We start from the raw sequence: 19798 nt of genomic DNA, 5'->3' as shown, positions 1-19798 counted from the left end.
AATTAAATGTAACATTTTTACAGTAATGGCATTGATATTTCTGAGTAGTTTGCAGTAGGCTATTGAGAATTGTGGGAGTTATGTCATATAGACAAAGCTGGCTTAGTCTTACATGCAACATCTAAATACATGTTTCCTATTTGTTTGTTAGTATGTTTGTTTATGTATTTATTCTTGTGGTGTAAAACATCATCTGGACATTTTCTACAGATTCTCCCATTGGCTTATTTTTGTCATTTGCTACAGTTTAACTTTAACAATAGCCTACCAAGTTATTGTGTAAAGGGCTTTTTTGGCTCATGTCTGATCAAAATGGTGTTGAGCGTTCCCCTCACTGAGGAATATGTCATGTCGGGCTCTCTGGGATTTGAGGTCAGTCCAGCTGGACGTCTGGTGCCAAAATGAGGTGGATTACACCCTTTAATCCCAGTCACCCCAAAGGAAGAGAACTAAAGCTGCCAGTGTCCTTCTTCAGACCACAGACTTCATTCAGCTGATCTTTCTGACCCTCTTTAAACAGACTTGGTGAAGTGTTGGAGAACAGTGCTACTATCACTTGTCACAATAAAAAAAAAAAAAAACAGATGTAGAAGAGTTTTGATCTCAGGGGACCAGCAGCACCGACGATGAATTATAAATTTAAACTGAATCATGTGACGAGGGTTGTCAAGGAATTAAGTATATATTACTTCCGTCATTTCCTTAAAATTAAAAAAATAAGGTTGTATATACTAACATCAGTTAATGCTCTAGGTTTAAAAAAATTATGTTAATTTAGAAATACTACTTAATGTATTAAATGAAAGTATAAACTTTAATGTTAAAAATGCATTAGTATGTAGAATGCTGTAAATTGTTAGTCCATTAAACTTCATACACCAAAATAATTTGTTTGACTGAATTTCTTATTGTATCTCCTTACAGCTGTCCAGACAACAAGGGGTTTTGATTCCACTTTTTACAACAACATATTGATTTCAGGTACAACACTTTGCAATAGCTGTACACACAAGAGAGTGTTGTTTGTTTTGTATGTGCTTACAAAAATGCATTAGAAACTCAGACTTTAAGAACTTACTTGAGTAATCTGAACAGAAGGGATGCACTGTATTGGATATGAGAGGTTTGGCACTGAATGGTAGCTTTATTTTTCTCAATAAGCGAAACCCCTTGAGCTTGAGCTATTAATAATCTCTGAGCTCTTCAGAGGAACAGCTGTTGGGGAAGCTGAAATTTGCTAATATTTCCAACCTAGGCTCATTGGAAAAATGTGCCTCTATTTACCAGACTCCAAAAACGCACTACTACATACAATTCACTACAGTTTCCAGATGAAATGAACACTAGTGGCACTGAAACACCATTGACTTTTCATTCTTGTTCAAACAAATTGTGATCACAGGGTATAATATTGATTAATAAATACTTTTTTTGTGCGTTTCTTTGCACAGTACTGTTATGACTTCAAAACACTTTAGTACATGATTCATAAACCAACACATTTAATGTTTGCATAACATGCATGGCTTTTCTGAGATAGTAAACTTGCTCAGGAGCTCACCTGGTACAACACTGCATTTGGGTGCAATAAAAAAAAAAAAACCCTTATAGACCTGTAGATACAAGATAGAATGCCGTGGTTGTCTCAGCCTGTGTTTTTGTCTCGTGCTTACTTTTATTACCACTATCGTTTAGGGTAGGTTTACGTTATTTTCAAATGTAATGGCACATTAACTTTTTAGCACCATTCTTTGGAAATGTTATTTTCTAACTGATGTAATATGTAGAACAACCAGTGGGTCACATTCATAATGATATCGTTTCGAATAAAACTGAAAACACTTTTAGCAACACTCACTGGAAATTCCACCTTTAATCTTTTGCAAGATATGCAAGAAACAATGTAATATTCACACAACTCATATTGCCAAGAAATAATACTTTTCCTTCCCATTCATACAACCGTAATCTTTTAAAGCAATGATTAATCTACATCTAATATTTAGCTATTTTAAATACAAAAAGTACACCAAAGATATAACGTGCTGTGCTTTTCTACATGTTGTTTTACAGACAAACCTGACTCTGAATAATTTACAGCAGCAAGGCCTTGACATCCACAGGATCCAATTAGTTGAAATCCACATGCAATCAGTCCACAGGAAAAAGGCACAACAGGGACATCTCCAGAGAGACGAGAGACTATTAGCTAGTTTCTAAAATACAGAGGGGTGCACTGCGTAAAGAGAAGAGCAAATGCACCACTGCTTTGACAAAAGATGGAATCCTTGAAAAAAAAACAATGTGATCCTCGTATACAAATACCTCAGTTACAAACCTCTGATAAGGTTCTGCTGACTTAGTAACAGCTGTGCTTTAAATAGCAACAGCTATTAGATATAGTGTATGATGGTGCAGTTTAGTGTTATACATAGCACTATAGTGTAATACTGTATAGATAGGATCCGGTAGGACAATGTAATTTTTAAGTAATCAGTTTAAGTGCCCTCAAAAATAAATAAAAGCATCTGATGGTGAAATGCAAAACCCAGACGATCTGAATGTTTGTCTTTGCTGGAGCTTAAACTTTCCATAAATCAAGCGAAGAACTGCACACCTTGTTAATGTTTTCCTTCAAACCAAAGACTGTAACTACAACCTACTTTCTTCTGCTGAAAAAAAAAGATCATTTGAAGAATGTTTCAGCTGTTTTTGTGCAGACAATGAAAGTCAAAAGGGTCCAATGTTGTTGATACAAAACATAACAGCTAAAAAAATGTTGTGCGTTCAAGTTTAGATGAACACAAGTGTAACATTTGCTTAACGTTAACTTTCATTTTTGAGTGAATTATCACTTTAAGAATAAACTATAAAAAAAAAACCTTAAACACTAATTTAAACATTGTGTTTAGTTGTTTCTGTTACAGCTGTCACTAATAATGACGCATGTGAGAGTAAACAACTAAAACAAAACTATCAAGTCAAGTTTACATAGCAGAACCTGTCCTAGATGTTTTTTACAAAATTAATCAAAGCCAGAAACACAATATAAACTTAGTATCTGAAACTTTGATTAAAATTCCGGGTACTTTTATCAGTAAAGATTGGGTCTGTGTTGGTTTAAATTAAAAGCTCTAGAGAAAAAGGGCCATTTCTGTCTAAGGGTGGAGTTGTTTGTGTGGTTTCCAGCCACTGGCAACAATGGCTTGTTTCTGTAATCTCAAATGGAACATTTGTTAGACATTGTGTGATTATGCACTACTGAATAAAGTGTCATAAAAGGCTTTGGTCTGGTTCTTATAGTAGTATAATCAGGTTTGGTCTAGTGTGGCACTGATATGGATGATGTGCTGTGCTTTGAAGAAGTATTATGCTCTAATTGTATAAAATGATCTGGTTTAACCAGGTTTGGTTTGGTATGGTCTAGTCTAATTTGGCCTTTCATCGTATCATATGATCAGTCTTTCATCATTGCTATAGTCTGGAAAGGTCAGGTCTTAGTTTAATATGGTTAGTTATGCTGCAATGAGGTAAAGCCGCAAAATGGGGCAGTTCACCCAAAAAGAAGAATTATAGGCTACTAATTAAAGTTACAGTCATTAAGAGGTTTAAAAAAATACAGCAAAAAAAGTCTTATTGTGAAATACCATTAAAATGTAAAGGAACCTTTTTGTATTTTAACATATATTTATGTAATTTATCCCTTGCGATGTCACACGATTCTTTAGAAATCATTCTAATATGCAGATTTGATGCTCAAGAATCATTTTTTATTGTTGAAAATGGTTTTATTTTTGTGGACATCTTTTCAGGAGTAGAAAGGAACAGAGAGTAAATCATTAGTTTGAAAAAAAAAAAATTTGTAACACGTCCGTACTGTCACTTTTGATCAATTGAATGCATCAGTGCTTAATAAAAATAGTAAATCTCTTTAATGGGTTAGAACAGCCAAAAATGAAAATTATGTCATTAATGACTCACCCTCATGTCATTCCAAACCTGTAGGACCTCCGTTCATCTTCGGAACACAGTTTAAGATATTTTAGATTTAGTCCGAGAGCTTTCTCACCCTCCATTGAAAATGTATGTACGGTAATAAAAACATCTTCAAAGTAGTCCATGTGACATCAGAGGGTCAGTTAGAATTTGTTGAAGCATTGAAAATACATTTTGTTCCAAAAAGAACAAAAATACGACTATTCAGCATTGTCTTCTCTTCCTGGTCTGTTGTGAGCGCGTTCACAACACTGCAGTGACACTATTGACGTGTTACTACTTTGGACTACTTTGTTGATGATTTTCTTACCTTTCTGGACATGGACCGTATACCATACATACATTTTCAAAGGAGGGACAGAAAGCTCTCGGACTAAATCTAAAATATCTTAAACTGTGTTCCGAAGATGAACGGAGTTATTAATGACATAATTTTAATATTTAGGTGAACTAACCCTTTAATAATAATAAGAAAATCTTACTGACTGTAAATTTGTCATTTATTCAACATCATGTTGTCCCAAATCACATTGATTCTATCTTTCAACACAAAAGATACATTTATGAAGAAAATCTGGGCTGGTCTTTTCCATTTTATGACCGTGAATGACAGCTGGAGTCTTAAAAAAAAAAAAAAGCACCATAAAATCATACTGAGAAGGATTTTCACTATAAATGACAATGTATATAGGCTAGTTTATGAATTTTTTTATGTTGCTTTTTGTCATTTTGGAGCTATACAGCTGCATTCCCCATTTACTTTCATAACATGGGGATAAACCGTGAATAAATATGACTCCCGAGTAATCTATCCCTTTAAAAGGACAAAGGCAGTGGCAGTGGTTCAGAAAAACTTTGCTTCCTATATGCTGGACGTGATGGCAGTGAGGTCATGGTCAAACACAGGGATGTGTGCAGTATACAGTACCAACCTGTTCCTGTTGGAACGTTGGACAGGAAGATACACACTGCCATCACTTGTTGTGCTCTCTAGTGCCAAAGCTGTGCCCTGCTCAGCTCTCTCGGTCTCTCTCTCTGCCCGCTGCTGCCAGCTCACCCATGTGCCAAGCACTCCACTAGACACACAACAAATTCTGGACAATCATCCCAAAACTGGTTTTATGCTCAAAACATATTTGTTCGCATTACCACGAGCAATTTACAGTAATGACATCACCAGCCTGTTTTTCCACTATACTGGCTGATGTGGATTAGTCAGCATTACTAAGTTAAAAGATAAAGGATCTGCCATTATTTGAATAACTTCTAGTCAAGAGAGTTTTTGTTTGCGTACATATAAAACAACACACAGACATATTAGGACATGTATTCTCAACTAAACACTCTGGAAAAACAAGTACAGTTAGTTTACCTTACGATACCAGTTGAGGTGTAATGCCTCAAAACAGAATTACTCCAATATGAAGCGGAATGACATTTGGAATTAGAAACAAACAAGCACACAAACATACAAATAAATAAAATAATACATTTTATAATTACATTAGGCCTATTTATAATCTATCAATAAATAAAATAAAACTTATTAATTTTATTTCCATATTGTTTATACTACATACAGTACGTAAATTGTACACTTCAATTTAATTAATTAAAATACTCATTTGATTGCATGTTATATTTAAATATCAAACCGAGCAGCAAACAAATGACTGAGAATTTACTTTTAACTTAACCAAGTAAACAATCTGAACATGTCCAAATAATTATTTAATGAAATGTTCAGCTTGAAAAGTGCTTTCTTTAATAACGGCACTTGGTTTAAAATTGTGTTGCATAAAGCAATGGTATTCCTACATTTTAAATTATTGGTTTAAGTATCCAAAGACTTTCTGAAGAAACTGTATGCAATTTACTCTGTATTTAATATAAAACACGGACCATTTACTGCCTAATCAAAAAAAACAAAAAAAAACAAATAGGTATATAATCAAATAAAAATCAACCAATTTAAGATGGCATCTGTTCACTCTTAAACTGGACGTCTTAACTCAGCAAATTAAACTCTTCATGTGGAGTCTCTCCTCCCCCTCAGCTGCACTTAATCCCAGTGATTAAATAATTTTTCTTCAGCCCTAATTTTGCCTGTTACAGGGCTCTGATGGAGGATGGGCGTGCTCGTTATTGATTGGTGGGTTGAGCAGATTACCCTAATAGCAGGATTACCACCCACATGTTGACCACGCGTGTTGGAGCTGCTGGGCCGTGGTGCCAGCTCCCTATCAGATGGCCAGGGGAGCACTGAAGACATAACACACCACTCAATGAGAGCATGTGTCTGCTCGTCTGTCTAGAGGGTGCGCATTAACAAGTATTTGGCAACTCATTAGGTTCTTTTATTTGCAAACTCATTAGTCATCTCAGCTGTGTTGTCAGTTAGGATGTAGTCAAACTTGCCATAATAATCACGTTTAGCTGCCTTAGCACAACTTGACAACTTGAACATGACAGGTTCTATGACAACTGGTGTAAATGTCATTTTTAATCTAATGCTAGTATCTTAGGCGCGATACTAACATGTAATGTAACATGTAAATGTGCTTCATATGTAAATTGTTGTTCAAAGGAAGAATAGGATTATTATAACTGAATCAAATTGACAACATTATGCCAATAATAAAAGTAATTTAGTGTAGAAACAGCGTCTTAAAGGGACAATTCACCCAAAAAAAATGTAATGTATTCACTGTTATGCCATTCCAAGCTTGTTTGACAAAGTAAACGTCCAACCAAAATTCATAGTTCTGTTATCATTTACTCACTCTCATGTCAATCCAAACTCTCATGCATTTCTTTCTTCTGTGAAACATAAAAGACTATGTTTGAAGAGTGTTGGTAACCATTATTTTGGGGACCCATTTACTTATTTGGCATGTTTTGTCCATACTATGGAAATCAATGGGTCCCAAAACTATCGGATTATCATAATATTTCAAAATAAATTTTCAAAATAAATTATTTTGTGCTCCACAGAAGAAGCTATACAGATTTGGAATATCATGATGAAGAGTAACTGATAACAGAATTTTTATTTTTGAGTTGACTATCACTTTAAATATGTTACTTATTGAAGAATATCCAAGCTGCCTTTTTCCTTACAATGGAAAGGAACGGACACCATCATTCTCATGAACAGTTTTTATTAGTGAAAATTGACTTAAATTACAGTTTTTCCATGGTTTTAGAATATAGTGCACAAGTCATGTGTCTACTTTTAAAATGCTTTTCTACTACTTTTTTGTTTTTTAGGGAGCTTGACAACCCCAGTCTCCATTTGCTTTCATTGTGGAAAAGAGAAGCTCAGACATTCTGCCTGAATTCTAAAGGAAAAAAAAGAAGTGGATTTTAAATGACATGAAGGTAAGTAACAAACGTAAATTTGTGTGTAAATTATCCCTTTAAGGGAACAACCACACATTTTCATTTTACTCGCTCTCTGTAATTCAAACCAAAGCTGGATTAAGACCACAATAGAGAGAATTCAGGAAATTATGGATATTTCCTTTCAGAACTATTGCCTACCGAGGATAAATGGAAATTGACTTTGTCTCTCAAATTGAACCCTGTGTGTATATCCTCGAAGCCATTTTCCTGATTATGATTCTATTAGACTGAATGTACAACAATCAGCTGTTTATCAAACAGACAGTTATTCAAATTAATCCACAACAGGTAGAACTGCACTTCCGTCGATGACATACTGTATGCATGACCAAATCCTCCAGCTCTCTCTCATCTACTTCTGTATATGTATGTTTGATTTAATGAACAATGAGAGGTATTGATGCAGCAATGAGACATTTAACAGCTTTGTGAAATGCCATAATACACATTACGCATACTGTAGCAATAAAGTCAACTCATAAAATCTATTTCCCCTACTATGAGTGTTTTAATAATCAACAGAATGTATCATAAAACATTATTGCACACACTTCACCAAAAGGATCTTACATTTGCGATGCCCGTTATTACGTCTTTTGAATCCAAATGACACTAATGGCTAAGCAGCCTCAAATTGCTTCAGTATAACAATGGCATTAAAATATTACAGTTGCAAATGTAAGCTTTTCCCATGTGTCCAGATTGGGGAACTAGAAGCTTATTCAGGCCACGGAAAAAGAATTTCAGTAATCTACTGCTGATCCTTCACAATGCCACCCTTGTGCCTTTTGTTTTAGCCTCCCCACTGCCTGTACTCAAAGCCACTGATAATGTTAATGGACCCTTCCTCCAGCCAGCGGATCTTGAGCTATTAGGAGTTGCAAGAGGACACATTGAAAACGCTTGTTAAGTCATACAGTAGTTGAATGTTAAGGGGGCGAACAGGGTCAGCTTCGCAAGGTCAACACAAGTTCAAGCCATAAACCTCAAACACAGTGAAAATGGTCTGGCCACAAATGGGTATGTCAAATTAAGACCAGATACTGGTGTAGTGTTATTTAATCTTTCGGGTATATTTGAAAAGATGCATAAATATCCATGCTGTGTATTCTAGGTAGACACTCTTTAAAATATTGGTTCCAAAAGGGGTTTTTTGAAGCAATGCGATAGAAGAGCCATTTTTAGTTCCTAAAAGAAACTTTCTGTGAACAGTTCCTTAAAGAACTTTTTTTAGGTTTTTGTTTTTTGAATAAAGTACATTTTAATAATCCTAAGAATGTTTTCAATTATAAGCAACCTTTTGTGCAACGCAAATATTCCATGTGTTCTTAAAAATATAGTTTCCAAAGTGGGATCATAGAAGTACTGTCAAAGAAGTGCTAATGTGAAAAACATTTACAAATTTTAATCATTTAATCATTTTCCACTATGTTAAAGGTTCTTCGTGGAACCATCAATGCCAATAAAAAGCCCCCTGTTTTTTAGGAATGTGGCAAACAGTTATTTTTAAATAAACAGCTTGGGTTCCAATTCCACAATCACTCTTTTAAACTAATTTACATTTTTAAAAAGGCTCTTTATTCCATTCTCATTCACAGAAAAGTCTTGAAATCCGAAAATCCCACATTTTTCGACATTTAAACAGTTGAACCTAAGGCCCCTGGCCCTTTTCTGATGAACAAAGAACAAAACAAGCACAGAACATCTTATCACTTTTCCTTACATCTCAGAAAAGTCACGGCTGGGATTTCATAGGTCGCTTAGGTCTCTTCACAACTCAAAGCAGTACAACACCCACTCACTCATTCCCAAATGAACGTGCTGGAGTTTGTTTGATTTGCACTGTCAAAAAGGTGTGTAGTGCGTGAACCGAAGCTGTGTAAACAACTTGCTTCATTGAGGCTGAGCACAGTAAGCAGATGCACATAAAAGGGAAGTGACTTTAGCAAAAGGCCCATGCAAATATCTCCCACCACTGCTGCAAGGTAAGGTTTTTTTTGTCTATCGCACATAACACAAGAATAACTGTAGTGTTCAGTGTCTTTTTTTTTTTAACCCATGGCAGCCTCTTGACAACCAATAACTTAGTAAACACAGTCAAGTATGCAGTTGGGACTTTGAGAAGTTAATTTTCACATATCAACACTAACTTTTTTAGAAAGACATGTCGTTTGTTCCTTTAGAGTTAAACTACATGTGCATGATGTTGTCCTCCTTCTTTTGTGAAGTCATGTCGACGCCTCTGGAGCAGCATCGGCTGTGGCTAATAAGACAGACTCTGCCACAGTAGATGCATGCATGTTTAATACATTTTTCAAATTAAACACCATTTTAGGTCCCCTGACAAAACAACTCCACAAATACTCCACTTCTATCTACATGAAACCTACTATAACATCTGCAACATAAACCAGCAATGCGAGAAAATGATTACACTCCTACACCCAAAAGAAAGCACAAAAGTAACCCGTTCATTTTAGTCAGAAACAGACCCTCATCACAAAGAAAAGGGGTATTAACTAGTGTGCTGACGCCATCCCAACAGCCCTTATGCCAGCAAATTCCCCTAATAACCCAACAAGAGAGCCATGCATATGCCTGTTGTGTCATTTACCACAAAACCTCCCTCAACTTATTTGACTGGTACATGAACTTTCAGCTTCACATGAGCAGATGTTCCTTGGCACTATGACAGTTGTGATAATGCACACACATATCACCCTCCTCCCCTTCATTCTCCTCACTATCATTATCAAAAAACAATAAAACCAGTTTAACAGTTTTTATCCAAGCTAATGAGCACAATAACCTTCCTAATATGTAAATAAGCATGCAAACTTAACACCGTAGGAGCTAGTAGCAATAAAACACTTTAATAGTTGCTTTAAGATTATAACCAGTTTCTGAATTTTAGATGTTTGTAGAAACTGGACATAGTCGTTTACTTATCAAAGTTTATTACAGAATCAGATACTGTATGATCAGAAACAAACTATAATTGGTAAACACAATACTTCGTTTGATTACGTTTTAGCTGTAAAACGCCTTACCATATGTTTTTATTAATCAAGTGTCCTCATGTGGAAGATCAGCCATGCACATTCTTTAGGAAGCACGAACATCCCCAGCTGCTTTGCAAATGCTTCAATCACATATTCCTTATCTCCGTATAGTTAAGATCCCAATTCAACAGGACCGTTATCCAAAAATTCCCTATAAATCGCAGTCCGTCGTCCTAAAGGCTTTGAGCCTTGATAATGGTAAGCTAAATGCGAACTGACAAGCATCCGACAAGCTTTCAGGGAGAGGGGAGGAAAAAAAACTGAACAAAACAAAAAAAGTAAAGCACCAAAGCCCCGCCCTAGACTGTAATAGCTCTCAAAATAACACTGCGTTTAGATTTGACAATCCATTCCGAAGCCATTGATCGCTATTGTGTAGCCTATTGCAGTGGTTCCCAAACTTTTCCATTCCACGACCCACCTAGACAAGTGTAATATATTTCACGACCCACCAAAATATTAAAAAAAAAAAAAAAACAACGAGTGAAATTACTTTAAACCTAATCTTACTTAAAATTTTTATGACAGAAATTAAGTATTTAAGAAAAATAACCATTTTATTTTAGAGTACAACTGAAAATTTCACTACAAATTTACAAGTTTTAATTTTTGTTTACTGGCGTTAAAATATGTAGTGTCCATAAAAACGTGAAGCAGGCTCACTCCAGTGAAGTGTGATCTGCGCTGCTGTGTTTTGTTGCATTCATGATCCTTCCGTGTGTGTCGGCGAGAACGGAGCACAATCCAACACTTTTTTAGAAAAGCATAAGAAGCAAAGCAGAACTATCTAAAACAGTTTGGAGATTAAAATAATTGTGAAATAGGTAAAAAAAGACCGATTGAACCTTTTAATGACATTGCTCTGAGACCTTCAAAACACGCAACGCACACGGACTTAATTGCAATTTGAAAATCACACTAAGGATATTGCAGTTCATTATTAATGTTGGTGGGCTATATCGTTGTGATGAGTGGGTTCCCAGTTCCCGCCTCCTTCTTCCTGTGATTGTGAAGATTTTAATGTTTTACACTGGTGCCGAAGCCAGGGAGGAAGGAGGGGCGCGCTGCCGAAGATCCTTCGCCGCTGGGGTGAATCCGCAGTGCCATCGAGCAGGGCGAAGGAGTCTGCCGCCGAGGGTGCTCGATGTGGTGGGCTGGAGTGAGTTGCCGGGGGGGGGGGGGGGGGGGGGGGCGAACTCACTCCAGCCCACCGCCTCGATGACTCCTTCGTGGAAAGAGGTGGGAACCGGCGGACAATCAAACAAAGTTTTAATAACCAAATAAACACAAAACAGCGCGACAGCCCCTCTCGGATGACTGCCGTGCACAAATAAAAAACAAACACAAAATAAAACCCAGGCCTGGTCCTCTCTCGTCCTTCACTGTCATCGCTCCTCTTTTGTATCTTTCCGATCTCCTCCGTGGTTCTTGAGACCGGTGAGTGTTGCTCATTTCCCAATCACTCCACCGGCCTAGCTCTGTTCCCATGGCACTAGGCCCCGCCCCACTCGTCACATTCGTGCAGCCCTAGACTGAACTGTGTTAGTGTCTGTGTGTCATTGAAACGCAAAATTAGCTGCAGCCAAGTGACTTTGTGCGACCCACCTTGTTCCATTCCGTGACCCACGAGTGGGTCGCGACCCACAGTTTGAAAACCCCTGGCCTATTGCACCCAAAAAAAACGTACAAATGTCTAATATTAGATCATGTCTAATCATGTCGAAAAAAAAATCAATAGGATGATGGAAGATAGCTGATAACCTAATTTAATGCTAATTGCATGGCATGTTTTTTCCATCTAAAATAATTGGTTTTCAGTGATGGATCATGTGTTGCACTTCATCAACAAGTTTATTTAAATTTACAGCGGTTTCCCTGAGCCTGGATGAGTTTTGGGTTTAAAGCTACGATCAGAACAAAAAAAAAATCACTTGTAGCCTACACGATACCAAATGCATGACGTGGCTACTGTTAAATTAACAATAATAAATAGCCTAGTGAGAAAAGAAATTTTGCTGGTCGATATTTGTCGATTGTAGATCTAAATGTTAAGAAAACATTCAAGTACATAGCCTAAATTTGGTAAAAGTTATGTTAAAACATAGACGACACCTCTGTATGTCAGCTCAAAAGCTTTACATTTCTGAATTCCCACAAATAGAGTTGGAAAATGAGAAACGGTTCTTAAGAATATGTGCTATTTAACTATTAGGCCGGCCGAATGCTTTTCACGACACTGGATTCTTGGACGTGTATTCTCGGAGCACAGCTGTTCTGACTGTGTTAAGTATTGTTTATACCAACATTACTGAATGTACAGCGCGAAACAAACAGCAGCCAGCATAGTCCGAATCCAGAATAAATGATTCTCTTATGAGTCGGTTCTTTATAATGAATCAAAAACATACTGTACTAACGCAACCACTGTAGCTCGAATGTCAAGCGAACGATTCTTTAATGAGCCGGTTCTTTATAGCGGAGAGAAAAGATGAGCCGGTTCTTTATAGCGGAGAGAAAAGAAAAACATACAGCATAACCAATGCATTACGATTTCTAAACAAATGACTCTTATGAGCCGGTTCTTTTTAGTGAATCAAAAGCACTTTAATCTGTCTCGTTTTACTAAAACCACAAACACTTGCTGGGGCGATCATAATAGGCTAGGCTATTTTATATATAGGCATAGGCTAAATAAATTAAACAATCATTTGTTACCCCCGTTTTGTTTGTTTTAGCCTATATATTTATAAATTTTATGTTAGACACAGAGTGGATTCCCACCTCTTAAAAAGTCTGTGAAAACTCATTAAAAGTCTATGTAAAAACACCCTTTGCCTGAAATGTGTTGACTTTATTTCTGATTTGTTATAGACTAGGCCTACATGTTATGTAGAAATCTGAAATGATCATCACAAACAAACTGAGTGTGGTAGACTATAACAAGATATTCTTGTTTCCGCACATTTCTTCCTCAAAAGTTAGTCAACTCGATCGTTAATATAATTATGCAATGGTCGGAACAATAGGAATCAATAAATTCCTTCCGATTTCCATCTCTATAGATGGTTCAATGGTTAAATCTCTCCAGAAGAGAAAACTTCCTAAAAATAGCGCTTGGACAAACAGAATGGGTTATGGCAGAGGTTATGTGTGAGTGCGACACGACAGGCTTTATGTACTGCTATCTACACTAAAGAAAGCTATCACTGAGTGTGCGACTATCGTTTCAAGTGTGCTGCCAATAGAATGATCTCTAATCTTAATCTAATCTCACTTAGACCAGCGCTGAAACAATGCCTATTCACATCACGACAGCAAACCCGAGCGAAATCTCCCCCGTCCAATCTCCCTTCAAAGTAGCGAACTAATATCAACACAAAAGATTTAGCGACCCTACTGTTAATGATCGATTCCTTCTCAGAATTCGATTCGAAACTTACCTCGGTACATACGAATGACGTAATGAAGTTGTGGAGCAGCGGCACAAACGCAAGGTGACACTCCGCGAGGATGACGAACTGAGTGGCATCCGCTGTTTCCAAACGACTTCAGCGCTGAAATCGCAAATCGAAGCGATCAGATCTCCTAGGTTTGTAGATCGAGGAAACAATGTGATGACATCGAGCGACGTTGATCCAGATCGAGACGGATCGACAGCGAAGTGCCCCGTGTGTTTGGTGCGACACCTGGAGCGCCAATGGTTCCTCCCTCTTTCATTGACTATTGTTTGTTCAGCATAAAGTTGGGTGATGCAGAAGTCTGGTGTTGAGAGCGTTTGTAACGCTACAATCTCTTGTCTGTTGGCATATAACCTGATAATGTATGATGATTGCCAGTTAAGGATTATAATTAAAGCATCTTAAAAAAATGTATGTATGTGTGTATATATATGTATGTATGTATATATATATATATATATATATATATATATATATATATATGTATATATATATATATATATGTGGGTCAAGGACGAGATGCTCGTTTTTTATTTTCTCTGAATCTTTTAGTCATGTCAAGTCACCTTTATTTATATAGCGCTTTAAACAAAATACATTGAGTCAAAGCAACTGAACAACATTCATTAGGAAAACAGTGTGTCAATAATGCAAAATGATAGTTAAAGGCAGTTCATCATTGAATTCAGTGATATCATCTCTGTTCAGTTAAATAGTGTCTGTGCATTTGACAAACAGGTTAAGGTTAGGTTCGGTTATTTAAAATATTTTATTTTACTAAGTAAATAAACAAATAAATAATACAAAACTGACACAACAGTCACAACAGCTAAGTTTTATGTAGCTAGTGGAACTGGAGAAAATAAAATAAAAAATCGAATTAATTAAAAGCTTAATATTATTTGTTTAAAATAATTATTTAATGTTTTAAATGAAATTAATTTATTTTTAATGATTAATTAATATTATTTATTTAAAAGTCAGTGTTATTCATTAGCCTGTTTCTGAACCTGTTTTGTTTTGGAGTATGAATTGGCAAATCAAAGTGTCTCAACCAACATGGTGGAAGCCATTTTGTTGTCATGTGACCTCTTTAGACCATCATGTGTCAAGATTAGTAATTAAAAATATATATATATTTTTAACAAAGAAGCACATTTTGTGCGGGTCAAGCTGAGTAAAAAAAATGATTTAGTCGTGTTCAACTGTGAAAAGGTGCAAAGAAAAAAAATAGTTACTTGACCTTTCCATGTTTTGTTTGTTTGTTTGTTGTAGAAAATGCTCTAAAATGCCCCTTTTATAAAACTGACATAAATACATCACACTTATAATAACTTTTGGTTTAAACTGGGTTTATAATCACAGATATTATTTGTCATTGACACATTTTTCTTACTGCATTATTGGCACATGATGAATATGCGTGCATGCTATTCAAGATTTCATACAGGAGTTGCATTTAATGGTATTAGTTATATTGTTATTTTAATTTAAAATGTAATATGTATAATGTATAGATTTAAAAATATATGTTATGCTTATATATTGCATATATTTAGATATAAAATGAAACATATAAAGTGTTACTGTAGCTCAATTGGTAGGGGGGTTCGATTCCCCAGGAACACATGATAGGAACACATGATAGTGTTCTTTTCATCAAGCAGCTGCTATATATACTTTTTCTATTCATCACACTTGCTCTTTAAAAAAAGTGCAATCTAAAGTCAGTAGTCAAACATAATCACCATTGTATAATTTCAGTCCTTCATTACATAACTTTAAGGCCTGCCATGCAGAAGTGGATAATGCAGTAGCTGTTTAGCTGGAGCTGTTGCAGGACACCTATGTGAAAAGTGTTCATTAGCGGCTCTCACCAGAGGCTGTGACAGCTGCCGCTTGTGGCTGCCGCTGGGCCCCAGTGCCTCCCCCTCTTCCCAGCTCACAATGCTCCAGTATGAACAGTAGGTCTGAAAAGACATGTAACCTGACCCCCTCATCTCCATTTACCCATCTCATATTTAATCCCAGACTCACCCTGTCATTAACCACCAGCTACACTACCTCTGGCCCACAGCTCTGATCATTAATCAACGCATTCGCGCAATTATGGAGCGGCACAGCTGTCAGCCTAACAATGCTTGTTTTTAAACTTTTTTTCTCACATTTTCTATAATAATTCAAATACATCTTTCATCCTTTCTAATCATCTTATGAGTATGCTTGTATAACCCCACTCTCCTGGGTCCTCAGTGCCATACCTCGTTCTTGTTCCGAGTGCGTCTCAGACCTGGGTCTGCACAGCACCTACCACTGGCCTCCGTTACACACATCCCCATTAACTTCTCTCCCATCTGGGTCACGGCACCAATATTACCATTCTCTCCCAGGTCCTCATCACCACACCTCACTATTGCTCCAATGGGCCTCGAACCCCAGTCTCCAGCGTGGGAGGTGGATGCACTAACAAGGAGACTAAAGACTGCAGCTGTTAGCATCAGTCGATCTTCTCAGGTGTTCGGTCATCTGCTGGATCCAGACTGAAGCTTGTGTAATTCATAGTGACAGAAACAGAGAAAGAAATAGTTAGCGTAGCTGCTGTTCCAACCAAGCAAAAATGATTTGTTCAACCCAAGCTAAGGAATAATAATGTGCATTTGATCAGATATAACTGCAGTACAAGATTATGAGATGCATTATTTGAATGCTAGGCCAAAGAGATGAGTCTTTAATCTAGATTTAAACAGAGAGAGAGTGTCTGAACCCCGAACATCATCAGGAAGGGAGCCAGATGTGGAAAAGCTGTACCTCCTTTAGTGGACTTTGCTATCCTAGGTACTACCAAAAACACACACACATATATGTACTACCAAAAGTCCAGAGTTTTGCGACCTTAGGGAGTGTGATGGATTGTAGCATGGTAGAAGGCTAGTTAAGGCCTTTTAAGGGCTTGTTTGTGAGATGGAATTCCATGAGTGAGAGTCGATGGATTTTTTGGTTGTGGGGGAAGGGCAATTCTGAACTCTTTCACCCCTCAATTCCTCTCAGGCACACACAAATCCTCACAAACAGGAGTCTGGACACAAGAGGAAAGGATGAGTATAAATTATCACATCTGAAAAACAATGAAGCTCTGTGACTTGAGTGGAATATTTTAACAGAAGCACAAACAGCAGGGTTACAGTTGGGCCTGAGTATGTTTAAAAGATGTTTAAAATCATTTACATTTAGTCTGTCTGCGACCCATTGTGTTTTATCCCGGGTGCATTTGCATTGCAGACACACTTTGAACACTTCACAAAGAACACTTTCTCTTTTTTTTTCTTGCGGCGTTTGCATTCTGCTCCAGAAAGTCTTTGCATTCTGCTCTGCACTACAGATCCTTTTGCATCCTAGTTATGGAACATGTGAAATGATCTGAAAGAAGCAACCTGTTGTTTTCCACCGCAGTGCGAGCGGAACAACTTTGACTCTGAGAGTTAGTTTGAAGAGTGGGGGTGGATGCACGTGAATATTCTTCCAGCAGGTCAGAGTTCACAGGCTCCATAGAGAAGTGCAGAATGCTTTTCCTGTTCACCTCGAACTGTGCAGTTTATAGAGACAACAGAACAACAAGCTCAACTGACTCATTTCTAACTTAAATTGAGTCGTTGCATCTGAAAAGTACTCATAAGTAGCTGATGCAACCTTTCGGCACTGTAGTAAAACAGGAAGCATCTACTTTAAATCTGGGACATATACATAGTAGCCTATCAGCGACCTCAGTTACTCTCGTACCGAGCGCAATATGAATAGTTTTGTATAAAATGTTGCAGGAAAAGGAAGTCTAAAAATAGGTCATGCCAGCAGATGCAGTTTGGTTTTCTCATTGGTTCAAACCCACATGTTATATACTTAACCCCTCTGCTTTAATCCCTTGTTTTGTGATTTGCAATGTCAGGCCTGTTGCTTTGACAACAGCAGAATGTGGTGAATATTTCACGGCGGGGAGGGGGAAGGGGAGCCCGCCAAACTTTGACCTGGGGACTAATCTATTCAGACAAAAAGAGGCAAACCCGGAGCTGAGTCCTGAGACAATTAAGGTGCACCGTGGTCAACTCACTGTGAGTTCTCTCATTTGAGTGTTATGTTTACAAATCACTCCTGCTGATTTTTCTCCAAACGGTATAATGGTTAATTATAACAGCTACCAAATGGTATAATGAAACCAAAAACCAACATTTCATCAGATGAAATTTTAGGACTCTAATCACTTAATTTTATTTATTTTGCCTTTTAGAATACTGATGCAAAATTAAAACATTTAATATCATTGTGTTGTGGAAATAGTTTTTTGTTGTTGTTTGTTTTTTTGTTTGTTGGAGTATTATACATTATGAATTCCAATTCCACCAAAAGGTTTACAAATTATATCTTGAGAACATTAAAACGTTCAGAAGATTTCTGTTAATTGCCTTTAAGTCTCTTGACTTTTCTTAAATGTATTCCTCTTCAGAATAAAATAAAGCATAGTAATAATAATAATAAATCACTACAACAGTTGTTGGATGTTAAATATTTATAAAAAGTTAAATATATGTCTATGTTATTTTCGTCACAGATCAGCTTGATTTAAGAGAATTGAGAAAAAATAAGCTTTGCCATATGTTTCTGTAACTCAGTGGAATTTTAGTGGAATTAATTTCATCATTAGTCATCAATTATATTGAAATACATATTCAGTTATTTGGAAATGGTTATAATCATAAAAAATAAAAAAATACAGTTTAAGTATTTAGAAAAATGTATGTATTCTACAAAACAAAACAATAAGTCAGGAAAAGAGATAGAGTTGACTAACACTGACTATGAGGTTCACTTTAAAGATATATATCAAAGAAAAACTCATTCTAAATTTGTATAAGTTCAAAATGTGTTAATATATAAATATAGCAATTCCCAAAAGAAACATACCTTTAATTTATGTTAAATTTACTTACTAATTTACAAAAATGTAAATTCTGTCATCATTTACTCATCCTTATGTCATACGAAACCTGTATATGCTTCTTTCTGATGCTGAAGAGAAGATATTCTGAAGAATTTTGAAGAACCAAACAGTTGTTGGTCCCCATTGACTTCCATAGTAGGGAAAGAAACTGATACAGGTTTGGAATCACATGAGGGTGAGCAGATATATATATATATATATATTTCACCTTTGTTCTTTCATTTTTAATCTCTTTCTTATTTTATGTTAAAATAAAAAATAATTTGGAAAATATTCCATTGTTACAACATAATGGATACCACATTAGGTTATAAGAATATACTTTATTTAAAGAGATTTAGTGCACGCTGACAGTAGGTATGGTCTCCCTGGAGCACCTTAAGGTTAAGGGCCTCAAGGGCACTGAGCGAGAAGATGACCTCACTAACTCTCCAAGGCCCCTCCTCGTTTGTGATTGAACCTTTGAGCCTTTGTGTTCATAGCCTGGATCCTCGCTGGCTAAAATTCTAGGCTTGTTCAATGACTGACACTCCCAAACAGAACTTAGAGATGCTGCAGAAAGTCTTCCGTCGTCCATTACTGCACAAATCGCATTTATTTCGCCTCTCATCATCAATCAAAGCATAGGTGCTTTCATCTGGCAGTGTCTCTTTGTACCTGTAATTAGTTTTGGGACAGGATATCGATTCTATTAAAACAGCATAAAAATAGAATAAAGAGGTTTATGTTTTCTTGTCATGGCTGCTCAGCAGCTCTGCCTAATAATGGCTGATAGATTCGTTCTGTCAGGCTATAGAGAAAATGCTAGTCTGCCATGTTTATATTACCTCAGAGCAGGACCAGGGCTGGAGTCAGCCGCTAGCGGCCGAAAGGGCTTTATTATGTGT

The 19798-nt window shown here is 36.6% G+C and overlaps 1 protein-coding gene and 1 long non-coding RNA gene across 4 annotated transcripts in view; one reads left to right on the top strand and one right to left on the bottom strand.

The window, feature by feature from the left end:
- Positions 1–14170, bottom strand: part of znf516 (zinc finger protein 516) — a 37610-nt gene extending 23440 nt beyond the window's left edge. Inside the window, exon 1 of one of the 3 annotated variants that reach the window (XM_059556060.1) lies at positions 13904–14170. The gene's annotated coding sequence lies outside the window, so the exon portion shown is untranslated. Of the gene's footprint in view, positions 1–10451; positions 10743–13903 lie in introns of those variants that run through there. The other 2 variants (XM_059556062.1, XM_059556061.1) reach the window with 2 other exon arrangements.
- Positions 1978–3284, top strand: LOC132144696 (uncharacterized). The gene is made up of 2 exons (XR_009434379.1): positions 1978–2729; positions 2954–3284. It is a non-coding gene; the product is annotated as an uncharacterized LOC132144696 (long non-coding RNA).
- Positions 14171–19798: the final 5628 nt, after the last annotated feature.

This window comes from Carassius carassius, chromosome 8, assembly GCF_963082965.1.
Source record: "Carassius carassius chromosome 8, fCarCar2.1, whole genome shotgun sequence".
Lineage (NCBI taxonomy): Eukaryota > Metazoa > Chordata > Actinopteri > Cypriniformes > Cyprinidae > Carassius > Carassius carassius.
This window is presented reverse-complemented; position numbering and strand designations above follow the sequence as displayed.